The following is a 14,394-nucleotide window of genomic DNA, read 5'->3' as shown; positions in this document are numbered from 1 at the left end:
TATGCCGTCTCTCCTTCTCCCTCAAGAGGTTTCCCCCTCAATTTTGGTATGTACCTTTCTCCCTCTACCTGAGGCATCATTTAATGTCTAGGGAGAAAAAAAAATCCCAAGTCCTACTCACAGAGGCACTTATAAAGAACATAAACCAGGGCGCTTGGGTGGCTCAGTCGTTAAGCGTCTGCCTTCGGCTCAGGTTGTGGTCCCAAGGTCCTGGGATCGAGCCCCGCATCGGGCTCCCTGCTCTGCGGGAAGCCTGCTTCTCCCTCTCCCACTCCCCCTGCTTGTGTTCCCTCTCTCGCTGTGTCTCTCTCTGTCGAATACATAAATAAAATCTTAAAAAAAAAAAAAGAACATAAACCATCCAGGGGCTCCAGCTGCCATGACTCCCGCCCTTGGGAACACTTGTGTCCCTGTGTTCCCAAGACACCCAGTCATCTTAAAGGGATAAAAATCTGGGCCTATCTTCATTTCCCTCTAAGTAGTATTAAAAAAAAAAAAAATCTCGGAGCGCCTGGGTGGCTCAGTCGTTAAGCGTCTGCCTTCAGCTCAGGTCATGATCCCAGGGTCCTGGGGTCCAGCCCCGCATCGGGCTCCCTGCTCCGCAGGAAGCCTGCTTCTCCCTCTCCCACTCCCCCTGTTTGTGTTCCCTCTCTCGCTGTGTCTCTCTCTGTCAAATAAATAAAACCTTTAAAAAAATATATCAGTAAGAGAAGTCACAGAAACAGCACCTGTGCTGAGATCAAAGATCCTGGGGCTGGCATTTACAAAGCACAACTTTACCTCGTGGGAATCAATCCGGAATCCCAAGTTTGTACAGAAGCCAACCGAAGTAAAAAAGATCACCTAACCCTGACACAGCCTAGTACAAACCACTTAATGTAATCAAAACACAAATGACTTTTAAATTCAAGGTATGATACTTAACTCTGTAACATGAACATTTTCCTTATAAATTTGGTCAGGTGAAATGCAAGCCCTACTATAACAGAGTGTGTTACACCGAGGGTCAAATGTAAACTGGAAACTGTACTATTAAAGACAAATCAGAGCTCAAAACAGGAAAGCTCAAATCAAGCAGCAGTCAAGATCCATTAACAGACCACACTGAACAATGCTATCAAGCCATGCTCAAAGTCACAGCATCCCAGTCATTCAGTCATGCAATGAGAAGAGCAGGAACTATGCCTTCAGAAAGTGGTCCTATGAGATAAGACCACTAGAAAGGGGACAGGTGGGTGGCTCAGTTGGTTAAGCGACTGCCTTCAGCTCAGGTCATGATCCTGGGAGTCCGCTTCTCCCTCTGCCCCTCCCCCATCTCATGTGCGCTCTCTCTCTCTCTCTCTCTCTCTCTCATTCTCTCTCAAAAAAATAAAATATATATATAAATAAATAAATCTGGTACAATTATAAAAAAAAAAAGACCACTAGAAAGGACCTCAAAAAAGTAGAGACACAGGAAAGAACAATATTTTTCAAAGTTATTTTTTTTTTAAAGATTTTATTTGACAGAGAGACAGCAAGAGAGGAAACACAAGCAGGGGGAGCGGGAGAGGGAGAAGCAGGCTTCCCACGGAACAGGGAGCCCGATGTGGGGCTCGATCCCAGGACCCTGAGATCATGACCTGAGCCAAAGGCAGACGCTTAACGACTGGGCCACTCAGGTGCCCCAGTTGTTATTATTTTTTAAATTACAAGATACCCGGTAGCCTGGCACTGACCTTGAAGGGAGAACAGTAAAGAATCTTCCTCTGGAAAAACTAAAAAGTGCCCATGTAAGAAGTACTACGGATATCAGTATTTGAGGAGACTCCAAGAAATGACTCACCACCCAGTCACCCCACAGCAAAGTCCATGCACACAGAACTTCTAATTGACTCTTTATCGCCTAATACATAAATGAATGGACAGAAATTATCAGACATCTGAGTAAAGTCTACAACATAAGAGAGCAAAACAGAATAGGAAGAAAAAATTTAAATGTCCAAAAGTTAAATTATGGTACAGCTATATAGTAGTTCTTCTGCATTTTTAATGGTTTTTGAAGCATGACGTAGCATTAAGTATAAAAAAATTTTTAGGGCGCCTGGGTGGCTCAGTCGGTGAAGCGACTGCCTTCGGCTCAGGTCATGATCCTGGAGTCCCGGGATCGAGTCCCGCATCGGGCTCCCTGCTCAGCAGGGAGTCTGCCTCTCCCTCTGACCTTCTTCCCTCTCATGCTCTCTCTCTACCATTCTCTCTCTCTCTCTCAATAAATAAATAAAAATCTTTAAAAAAAAGTTTTTAAGGGGCGCCTGGGTGGCTCGGTTTGTTAAGTGTCCAACTCTTGATCTCAGCTCAGGTCTCAATCTCACAGTCAGTTCAAGCCCCGTGATGGGGGGGCATGAAACCTACTTAACAAAAAAATTTTTAAGCATATATTCAGCATAATCCCATTTTCATTTTTTAAAAGATTTTATTTATTTATTTGAGAGAGTAAGTGTGCATGAGCACGTGGCGGGGGCGGGGGGGAGGAGGGACAGGAAGAAAGGGGCTCAATCTCAGGACCCTGAGATCATGACCTGAGCTGCTCAACCTACTGAGCCACCCAGGAGCCCCAATCCCATTTTCTTTAAATGTTCATAATTAGATTAATGTACAGAATGAAGAGGCCTACAACAGACCCATACAGTAGTCACCTGATTGTACCGAAAGGCACCACTACAATTCAGAAAGTAAAAATTAGTCTTTCCAAAAAATAGTGCTGGATATTCTTGCAGAGCGGGAAAAAAATGAACCTTGAGCCCCAACGTTATAAACAAAAAGTAATTCACACTACATCATGGGCCTGTATATAAACACTACAACAATCAAGCTTTCACAAGTATATAATATATTCATGACTTCGGCACTATTCACCTTATGACCCAGCAGCTCTGCTCTCAGATGTATAAGTGAAACAAGTGCATAAGAACATCGAAAGCCGTTTTATTTATAATAGCCCCAAGACTATACTTTCAGGGATCATTTCTTCTATAGTTCATTATAATAGACCCAAAGTGGAAACTGTCCAAATGCTCAACAGCAAAACAGATAGCTTATGGGATATGTAAGAGAAAACTGTCCAGCAATAAATAAAAAAGAACAATTACTCCATGCAACAGCGTGGATGAATTTCACAGACGATGATGAGTAGTAAAAGGAGCCAGATTCAACAGACTTCACACTGTATGATTCCATTTATATGAGGTTTGAGTACAGCCAAAAGGAATCTACAGATATTGACTGGAAGAGGCACAAAGGGAGCCTTCTGGAATGATGGAAACGTTCTACATCTTGAGCTGAGTCATGTTTACATGAATACTACAAACTCATTGAGTTGTACATTAAGATTTTCACACTTTAAGTTGTACGGTAACAGCAGACAGAATTTGGCTAGGAGGAAAAAAACATTTATAGTGGTTTTCCCTGGGTGCTACAATTATGGGCAATTGTTATTTACTTATATTCTTCTGTATTTCTGGAAGTTTCAAGAAGGGAGCCTATACAGTCAAAAAAAAAAGTTTCTCTTAGTGCTTTCGGATTTCTTCAGGCTACTAACTTTTTTCCTAACCGCTAGCCTGCCTCTGTAGACCTCCTATCTACCCACTTGCAGCACCCTGGTATCCCTTCCCGCTACTCATCTAACCCTTGTTGGTAACTGATTTTATATCTGCTCTTCCCTGTTCCCTGCTTTTTACAGTAATTTCTGTAATTATGGTTCTTTTTTCACAAGATACTTCAGCTACTTAAGTTCTTCAAGTGTCTTCTTTCTGCTTCAAACTAAGATGTCACTTGTCTGAGTACCAGACATGGGGTTAAAAAAAGAAGGAAATTCTCATGATTGCATGGAGACTTCCCCCACCTTGAAACTGTCCTTATCGTCAAAGCCAGAAGTCATGCTTATCCTTCCATCGTTATAAATATTCCTTCAGAATTTATAAAATTATCTACTCTTAACGACCTCCCTTGGTGTTTTTTGTTTTTTTAACTCCTTCATTAGCTGGCCTTTTAACAGGATCTTTGTAAAAAGATTTATACTCTACGTCCCTCATTTTTTCTTGATTCTGGTACCCATAATTTTGGGTATGGTTTGTTGGGCTAAAAAAAGCTTTAGAATTACTGGTTTTGTGCTGCTCTGTCCGCTCAGGTTTACAGTTTTCATTAAATTTTAGCACTGACGTATTGGTTTATTCCGTTCACGTAGTCATTTGTTCATTCCATAAACACTTCCAGAAGCACCCACTATGACCCAGCACCAGTGATTCTAGGCACTATGGAGATAAAAGTAAGCAAGAGACTGCTTCTACTGGGACTAGTGAGAGAGGGAGACATTAACACCAGCAATTATGAAACCAAGCTAAGAGAGAGGAAGCACTTAGTGCAGTGGAGCTCAAAGTAAAGACGACAGATAGGAAAGTCAGGGAGAGCTTCTGGGAGGAAGTGATTATCACACTGACAGTTACCCATAAAGAGAAATCCGACTACTCAACCTTCACCCTCTGGTCAGAGACAAAAACCTGTGAGTTCATTATGGCCTAAGCAGACAGGCTGAGACCAGGCCAAGCGTCAGGTCACAAAAGGCCTTGCTAAGAATAGACTTTCAGGATCACTGCAGCTTCCTTTTTTGTTTTGTTTTGTTTAAAGATTTTATTTATTTATCAGCGACAAAGAGAGAGAAAGAGAAAGAAAGATCACTTGCAGCGGGGAGGGGGAGAGAGAGGAGCAGACTCCCCACTGAGCAAGGAGCCCAAGGTAGGACTTGATCCCAGGACCCTGGGATCATGACCTGAGCCAAAGGCAGACGCTTAACTGACTGAGCCACCCAGGTGTCCCTGTGGCTTCCTCTTCTATACTTATTACCTCTTGGAAAAGGATTCACATAACTTATGTTTGCTTGTCTGATGCTCTTGGCAAATCTCATCATTTGTTTATTCACCAATAAACAACATTCAACAATATGAAGGACGGGACAGCCTGGTCCCAGGGATATGAGAGAACAAACCCTAGCTGGCTTGCTCTTGCCCTTCAGTACTGCTAACCATAAAAATAAAACGGTCGTTTCCATTTGTCTGTTATTGCATCAGATGGAAAAGGCTGGAAGTTCTCCAAATTTCTAGGGTATAGTGAGGATAGTTTGGCTATTCAGACTATACAAAATTCACTTTGGGCAGTCACCTTAATGAGTTCTGCAATTTTACAGGAACAGGTACAAGAAGCCTGCCTGAATGGCCCCACTAGTACGGGAGGTTGTGCCACACACATGTGCAACGAGCAGAGAGGAGAAGCTGCGGCCTCAACTCTGAACCCCAAAGCCCCAACCACAAAATGAGCATTCTAGAACCATGGGCCTGCACCTGGGAAGAACCTACTCGTGCCTGGACAGCGTGACACAGGAGCCCTGAGGAAGAGCAACCACAGGGATTTACCTTTATTATTTTTTTTTTAAGATTTTTTATTTATTTGACAGAGAGGGAGAGAGACAGCAAGAGAGGTAACACAAGCAGGGGGAGTGGGAGAGGGAGAAGCAGGCTTCCTGTGGAGCAGGGAGCCCGATGCGGGGCTCGAGGATCATGACCTGAGCCGAAGGCAGACACTTAACCAACTGAGCCACCCCGCACCCCAGGGATTTACCTTTTAAAGACGGTAGTGACACGCCCAACAACAGCAACAGCAGGAAACCTCTGTGAGTTAACAATGATCACAATATAGGCAAGATCTGTGATTTTGTAACTTGCTCACCATTTCCAACACATTTTGCTCTGTTACCATTTCCTAAGCTTGCTTTTCTTTGGGGGGCAGGCTGGAAGGATATAACCTGTAATGTTACTTCAGCATCGTCAAAATACCCATTCTGGTGCCGACCACCCAAATATTATCAGCCATCCCCTACCTCATTCAGGATCTTCTGTTTGCCAGAGTTCTACTAGGCACTGAGCTGTCCTCACAAAATCAATGAGTGAATATTAAAGCATGTCTTTTGTATCAATATTCTGGCTTGTGGCCTCTTTGTGGAGGATAGAAAGACACAGAGCTCAGAAATGGCACCTTTCACTGAACAAGGGCATCAAAACTCACATGAAAGGGAAAAAAAGTAATAGTGGACCATCCAACTCTGGAGGCACTGTCCCAGAGTAATGAAGACCTTCTTTTTTGACATACAAACTACAAAGGAGCCTAAAACCCTACAAACTACTTATTAATATGTTTTGCTAATGCCATTCAGGTAATTGCTTTAAGCCACCATCCCCAACATTAAGCTAGCAAAAAAATGTAGGTACACTCAACTTGTCCTGATACATTAGGAGTAATAAAGTCTGAAAAGTCATCCTACATTAATCCACAGTAGCTCAACATTATTTGAAAATATGACTACAGTTGGGCATTTGGGCAGCTCAGTTAGTTAAGTGTCCACCTCTTGGTTTCACCTCAGGTCACGATCTCTGGGTCGTGAGATTGAGCCCCACGTAGGGCTCCATGCTCAGCATGCAGGTGACTTGAGACTCTCCCTCCCTCTGTTCCTCCCCTCCCCTTCTCTCAGGTAAATAAAATCTTTAACAAAAAAAAAAAAAAAGAAAGAAATGATAAATAGCCAATCAATCTTGCCTCCCTCCAACATTAAACTCGGTGTGTAGATTTTAGCATTCTTCCAGCCTTGGAGACTTTGAAGGAATTCAGAGAAGTTCCCTTCAAGAGAGGGTAACATATCCGCTGACACTGTTTGTATAAAGCAGTCTATGAAGAACCTCTGGCTGGATCCAAACGTTGCTCTATAAAATCTAACATCTACAACATTTATTAAATGGTCCTTAAAAAAATAATTGCTACATCAAAAGGTCTATCAACAACTAAAATAGCCTACCTAAGCTGTCCAGGCATTGGTATCCCATTCCTCCCTAATGTTTGGAGAACACCTTTTTTTTTTTTTTAAGATTTTATTTATTTATTTGAAAGAGAGAGAGTGCACACACAAGCAGGGGGAGGGGCAGGAGGAGAAGCAGACTCCCAGCCGAGTAGGGAGTCAGACGTGCGGTGCGGCTTGATCCCAGGACCCTGGGATCATGACCTGAGCCAAAGGCAGACGCTTGACCGACTGAACCACCCAGGTGCCCTGAAACATCCTTTCTTTTTACTTAGGGACCATCCTGTTTTCTTTCGTACTCTTCAAAAAAAGCATGTTTTTAAGTGAAACCTTAAATAAATAAAAACACCCTGTTCTTTGAACCTGCAATTCCACCTTTAGGTTTTTATCTTACAGATAAACACCAGTTCTGGTATGCAAAAAAAAATTTTTTTTATACACACAATTTTAAACCCTCTCCACAGATACTACAGCCTTTGTTTATTATGGCTGTATAACACATCCCGCACACAGGTGCACACACACAATGCATAAAATCCCAAAGGGCCACCAATATGGGAATGGTTAAATAAATAAACCATGGAACTTACAAACCATGGCATTCCTCTTTGGCCCTTAAGAATGAGGTAGAGTTACATGTGCTAATATGGAAAGGCGCCAAGACCCTGGAAAAAAGCAAATTGCAACACAACACATTCTATTACCCCATTTGGGTTTAAAAATAAAGTTCTATTTCTAAATCTGAATACATTACAGTTATATTAATGAATATAATTATTCATTTAACTGTACTTTCTTTTTATATATACATTTCCACACATATTTAACAATGGAAGTTACAACCCCTGCTGATTATCTTTGGGTAAAGTCCGCCACGTGGCTTTTAGAAGAAAATAATCCATTTCATAACTCACCAAGTAGAAAGCCATGCTTCCAACAACTATCTAACTTTTACCACTGAGAAAACATTTTGTTCTAGTCACCACCTGGAAAACCCCAGCTCCAGACCAGGATCGACAGTTGCAAACAGTCTCATGGGTTCCAAGACCACCTCACCAAGGGCCCCTTTTCCAGCCTTTATTAGTCTTGTATGGTCCTCTGCAGAAACCACAGGTCTGCCTGGATATAGGACTGACTTCTGCCTTCAGCTTCTGGAAGGACTCCCCAGTGGTGGACCTCAGTTTGTCTGACAGCCCCCTATAATGCCAGCAAATCCTGACCACCACCCCCCTCCCCACACCACTGGGACCCTAAGTTGGGGGAAAGCCACCTCCAGCCTCATCCAACCACTCAGCTCAGGGACTCTGCTCGGTAACCCAGCTCGGATGTTATCTGAGAGCCAGTGGGGAAGTGAAGGTTGGCTCCTCCTCAGAAAAAAAGGTTGGGGACCTCTGAATTACATCTAGTCACTGGGACATATGGGACAGCATTGTAACTCTGGAACTTCAAACAGCCAGCCCTCAAAGTGACAATGGAGAGAAAATGAGGCCCAGCAAGAGGGAGCAGGGAAAGAGAAAGCAGCAGTGAACAGAAGGGACAGAAAAAGGGAAGAAGGCTATTAACACAGAAAGTGAGTTGGGGACATGAAAGGATAGGTTAGGGCACAGAGAGGAGAAGGACCCAACTCTGCCCCCTGCCAAGTTGACAGGACGCACTAGAAAGGGACAGGTCCGTCCCTCCCGACAAGCCTGATAAGGCCACTTCCCAGGCCAGGTCCCCCACCAGCACAGCCCCTGAAAGACTGGCTCCCCTGCCCCCTCCCAGAGCATTAGATCAGGCTTCGTGGGAAACTTGAAATCCGGATGGCTCAGAAAGAGGCCCCTACCACTTAATGCGCTGGCAATTGAACGGAGCACTCCTGACTCCTGGCTCCTGCCGGCTCCCGGGCTGGCCGGGCTCCACTCTGCCATTAGCACGCTCTCCCGACCCTCACCCTCGGAGGAGAGCAGCAGCCCAGTCAGCGCGCGGGGGCGCCTCTTCATGGGCGAGAGACAATGTCACTTCACACCAGCAAGAGTCACTGCTGCCTACCATTGTGCCCGTGTGGGTCACCCTAAGAGACCACAGCAGCCCCAAGCAGCGAGGTCTCCCCTCCTTTCTTCATCTTCATTGGACTTTTAGAGCAAAGGCAGTAAGGCCAACCAAGGTTCAAAAAAACAAATGCCAGGTAACTCCAGATTTCTGTCAGTAACATCCACAAAGAGCTACAATATATGAGGAAGACAAGGGGCTCAAAGTAGTGGAGGGCACTGATGAGTTTAAAAAAAAAAAAAAAAGCCGCATCTGCCCAGAAATAAACCCATGCTTAATATGGTCAATTAATCTACAACAAAGGAGGTGAGAATATACAATGGGGAAAAGACAGTGTCTTCAACGAATGGTGCTGGGAAAAATGGGCAGCTACATGCAAAAGAATGAAACTGGACCACTCTCTTAGCATACACAAAAATGCTCAAAATGGATTAAAGATTTAAATGTGAGACCTGAAACCATAAAACTCCTAAAACAAAACATAGGTAGTAATTTCTCTGACACTCTAATCTGCTCAGGCAAGCAAAACAAAAGCAAAATTAAAGTATGGGGACTACAGCAAAATAAGAAGCTTCTGCAGGTGGAAGAAACCATCAATAAAAACTACTGAAAAGGAAAAGACATTTGCAAATGACTGATTAAGGGGTTAATATTCAAAATACATAAAGATCTAAACACACACACACACACACACACACACACACACGATCTTATACAACTCAACACGAGAAAAACAAATCCAATTAAAAAAGTGAGCAGAGGACCTAAAGAGACATTTTTCCAAAAAAGACATACAGTCGACCAACAGACACTTCAAGGTTTGTTCAACATCACTATGAGGAAAATGCAAATCAAAACCACAATGACGTAGCACCTTACGCTCATCAGAATGGCTAGAGTCAAAGACAAGAAATAATCAAAAACAAAAAACAAGACAAGAAATAACAAGTGTTGGTGAGGATGTTGAAAGGAGCCCTCATGCATTGTTAGTGGGAATGCAAACTGGTGCACCACTCTGAAAACCAGTATGGAGGTTCCTCAAAAAGTTAAAAATAGGATTACCATATGATCCAGTAATTTTACCACTGGATATTTACCCAACAGAAACAAACTAATTCAGGGGCGCCTGGGAGGCTCAGTCCTTGAATGTCTGCTTTCAGCTCGGGTCATGATCCCGGGGTCCTGGGATCGAGCCCCGCATCGGGCTCCTTGCTCAGCGGGAGGCCTGCTTCTCCCTCTCCCACTCCCCCTGCTTGTGTTCCTGCTCTATCTCTCTGTCAAATAAATAAATAAATAAATCTAAATTAAAAAAAAGAAACAAACTAATTCAAAAGGATATATGGGCCCTATGTTTATTACAGCATTATTTACAATAGGCAAGATATGGATAGAAACCCTGGTTGGCTGAATCAATGGAACATGCAACTCTTGATCTTGAGGTTTTGAGTTGACATATGCCCCCCATATGATCCTGCCCAAGGTCTCGATAGTGAAAGCTGACTGGTAAAGCACTGTGCACTGTGCGCAGCATTAAAAATGTAATGTGTCAGGGGTGCCTGGGTGGTTCAGATGGTTAAGCGTCTGATTCTTGATTTCAGCTCAGGTCTTGATCTCAGGGTTGTGAGTTCAAGCCCCACATTGGGCTCCATGCTGGGTGTGGAGCCTACTTAAAAAAAAAAAAATTAATGCGGCAGAAGTCTAGCACCTCTTCCCAGGTAGTCTTCTTCCCAAATAACTTTGCAGTTAATTGCTCCCCATCACTAGCTTTCTTTGAACAATGAGACCATGTGGTCTGACAGTTCTCAGTAATGATGTATTTTCTGGGCCAACTCTCTGGGGCCGACTAATGATTCTTTAGCATAAATCGGAAAACTAATGATAGGCAATATGAATATAGCTTTATTCTCCAATGAGTAAATTCAGGTAGATCAAACTCTCCTCCCACCATGACTACCAACACTGCCTTAACCCATTTAATTGAAAGGCTTCACAAAAATATAAATCATCCCTTGTTTTTGGCAAAGTCATACCACAGGCTTACTGTCCATAGAGACTGGATTCAAACCATTCGTCTCCTCTGCTTTAGAAGTGAGGGCCCATCCAGTTTCCTAAGTCTGGTTCTGAGGCCTAAATCAATACTAATATTCCACCTATGTCTCCTAAAAACTACGTAAGAAATCATTCCAAGTTCACTTCCTTTTGCAGAGTCCTTTGTAAATAGTGCACAAAGTGGTATGAACCTTTTTGGCTGGAGGGTCAACTCATGCCCAATCCCCTGGCTTCTATACTGCTGTTTAATTGCTGACTCCCACTTTATAGCCAAGCCAATTAGGAGCCTTGGCCAACCACTGGGAGCTTGGAGGCCTGTAACTCAGCGCTGCCTGAGAAAAACAAGAAGCCTGTCCCATCAGAATTCCCTCATGTGAAAACCACGCCTAGCCAACAAATGACAGAAGCCTAAGAGATGGATACTGTAGTCCTGTAGAGTTCCTGGGCACATCAGTAAACACCTGAGTATCTGAGTAGCAGGACTGGTGGACTGACATAGGATACAGGAATTTTAAAAGATGACTATTTATTCCTCATTTAATTTAGGAAGCATTATTACCCACTTTTACCTCTGATGAGCATAATAACTCCTTTAGTGTTGAAAGGATACTGGGTAGAAAGCTCCACACCTGGCTAAGTTACTGGCTTACTCTAGGCACTCTAAGAGAACGAGGAAAGAGTCAGGAACCATCTGAAATGATTTCCTTATGAAACACAAACATGCATTTACCCTCAGGCCTCCAGATCTTGATTATAGGCTTATCGATAACCAAGCCCAAACACCCCAGAAAAAAAAAACACAACAAAACACCTTAGAGTCTGCTTTCACAAAAATTTAGAATATCCACCTCTTTTTTTATTTTACTACATCTCAAAATACACCATTCATCCAAGAATTAAAAGATTCAGCTTTGGAGGAACTCAAATTTCATATAAGCCTCTCATTAATTCTCCTTGGTACTTCTGGGAAGGGAGTCCTGACCCCGTTTCAAGGTCGAGCAATGTTTCTCTCCCAAGAAAAGAGAGCCCTGTCCAGGGCCTTGAGTGACAAAGGCCAAGGCTGAGAATTCTCCCTGGCTCAGTCTCTGGCCTGTACCCCAGCTTTGCCTTTCACCCTGGCTCCTAGCCCCTTAACGGAGAGCATTCCTGTTCCTCAACACAGAACAGCCAGCCCTGGCGTGTATCGTACTTGTTTAGGGAAACACACGAAAATATTTTTCCTGACAATGAAGTCATATTCTCTACCAATGGGAAAACTTGTGGGGGTGGCATGGGTGAACGAAAGTGGAAAATTTCCCAAAACTCTTGCCCTACTTAATGGCGCTGACAGCACATAGTTACAGTGTTTGGCGGGGTGGGGATGGGGGGTGGGCCGTTTCTTTCCAAAGGAACCATGATTAGTTGGCTGGTTCAAATACTTCCGAAGAGATTTAGAAAATGATTAACAATTCTTCTTAAATGTGGCCAAGAAATCTAACCTCCAGAGATTCTAAATATTATAGGACTCCTGCAAAGACCCTTAAAAATTACTATCATAACAAGCCCTACCACTTACTTTAAGGAACAACTCTTCAGGAAGTAATAATGTGTGGTAAATGCCCATTGCTCAGGTGACCTACTGTAATACTTATTTTACAGAGAATGGCCTCACTGATCTAAAGGGAGGTTCATTTTCCCCAAGTGCCACCCCCCTGGATTTGCCCTCTCTTGAGTGCTTTGCTGGTCTGCGCCGCACAAACCAGCTGAGGCCACCTTCCCAAGTTCTCGGCAGTTCCCTAAACTACCGTTTACTGTACAGGATCCCTAGAGGTCCAATTCTACTTTCTGCAGCAAACATAAAACAAACTGGTAGGAAGGTTCAGTCATTTCACATCCTCCCAGAAAACATAAATTGCTAAGGTTCAGTATAAAATGGACAGCAGTGCCCCCCCCCTTTTTTTTCTTTTAAGGTCACAGAATCAGCAAATTCCAGACCTGGGAAAAAAACCATAAATCAGCAAATCATTACTCTTAAATAACCAAAATTTCCTGTTTCTCAGGAGGCCTAGGTGGCTCAGTCGGTTAAGCATCTGACTCTTGATTTCTTTAGGTCATGATTTCAGGGTCACAGGAACAAGCCCTGCATGGAGCTCCACCTGGAGCTTGCTTGAGATTCTCTCTCTCCCTCTCTCTCTGCCCCTCCTTACCCCACTCGCATTCTCTCTCTTAAAAACAAAAAACAAAGGGCGCCTGGGTGGCTCAGTCGTTAAGCGTCTGCCTTCCGCTCAGGTTATGATCCCAGGGTCCTGGGATCGAGTCCCACATCGGGCTCCCTGTTCGGCGGCAAGCCTGCTTCTCCCTCTCCCACTCCCCTTGCTTGTGTTCCTGCTTTCACTCTCTCTGTCAAATAAATAAATAAAATCTTAAAAAAAAAAAAAAAGACTCGCTCTCTCTTGCCCTCTGCCCCTCCCCCTACTCGTGGGCGCTCAGGCACACTCTCTAAAAAAAAAACTTGGGGGTGCCTGGGTGGCTCCGTCGGTTAGGCATCTGGCCTTCCACTCAGGTCATGCCAGGGTCCAGGGATTAAGCCCTACATCAGGCTCCTTGTTCAGTGGGGAGCCTGCTTCTCCCTCTCCCTCTGCCTGGCGCTCCCCCTGCTTGTGCGCACTCTCCCTCTCTCTTGCTATCCCTTTTTCTGTCAAATAAATAAATTAATTTACAAAAACCATTTGTTTCTCAGGAAGGTAAGACAAATGGCCAATTAACACTTAAACAGCCTTAAGCTAAGAAGCCCACAAGGGGCAGGGCCCTCTTAGTTCTGCAATTAACAAAACACATGAGACTCCTCTCAGTTTCCCCAATGTTCCATATTCATGTTTTGGGCATTGATTATCCTTTAAAAACTTGCCCCCATTAACTCTTCTACCAATCACTTGGCGTTTGGCTTTCACTTTGGGGATAATGAGTGTTTTTAAGACACTCTGAAACTTCTGAAGGCCAAGTTCTGTGGACAGTACAACCTCCGTGCTTAATGAGGGAGGAAAGCTCACAGGTAGACATTAAATCCAGTCAAAAGTGACAACCAAGAGGAGGACAAAGCTAGCTCAGGCAGTAGAGGTGCAACTCTTGATAAGGGAGTTTTAAGTTCGAGCCCCACCTCTGGTATAGAAATTACTAAAAAAAAAAAAAAGTCTTAAAAAAAGGCAATAAGAAAATGAGCTGCAGCTCGGTGCTTCCTTTTTCTGACAAGGATTTTTTAATCTAACAATGGCTGGAGTGTAGGCACCTGGCTGCCTGCGTCCTCGTTATATTTTTCATAAGCAGGGGTCGCAGAATCCCATCAGACCAAAGTCCTAGGCGTTGTCACCTCTTTCCCAGGCTGTCCCAACAGCTTCCTCAGTGTCTCCCCATCCCGGTGTGCCCCCTACCCCAATCCAGCCCACAAGCCCCAGCTGGGC

General features: G+C 43.8%; 1 long non-coding RNA gene across 1 annotated transcript in view; it reads right to left on the bottom strand.

Annotated features, from left to right (window-relative positions):
- LOC113929883 overlaps window positions 1–14,394 on the bottom strand; it is a 61,561-nt gene that overhangs the window by 46,247 nt on the left and 920 nt on the right. The gene's annotated exons all lie outside the window — the stretch shown is intronic.

The sequence above is a fragment of the Zalophus californianus genome, chromosome 5 (genome assembly GCF_009762305.2).
Source record: "Zalophus californianus isolate mZalCal1 chromosome 5, mZalCal1.pri.v2, whole genome shotgun sequence".
Classification (NCBI taxonomy): domain Eukaryota; kingdom Metazoa; phylum Chordata; class Mammalia; order Carnivora; family Otariidae; genus Zalophus; species Zalophus californianus.
This window is presented reverse-complemented; position numbering and strand designations above follow the sequence as displayed.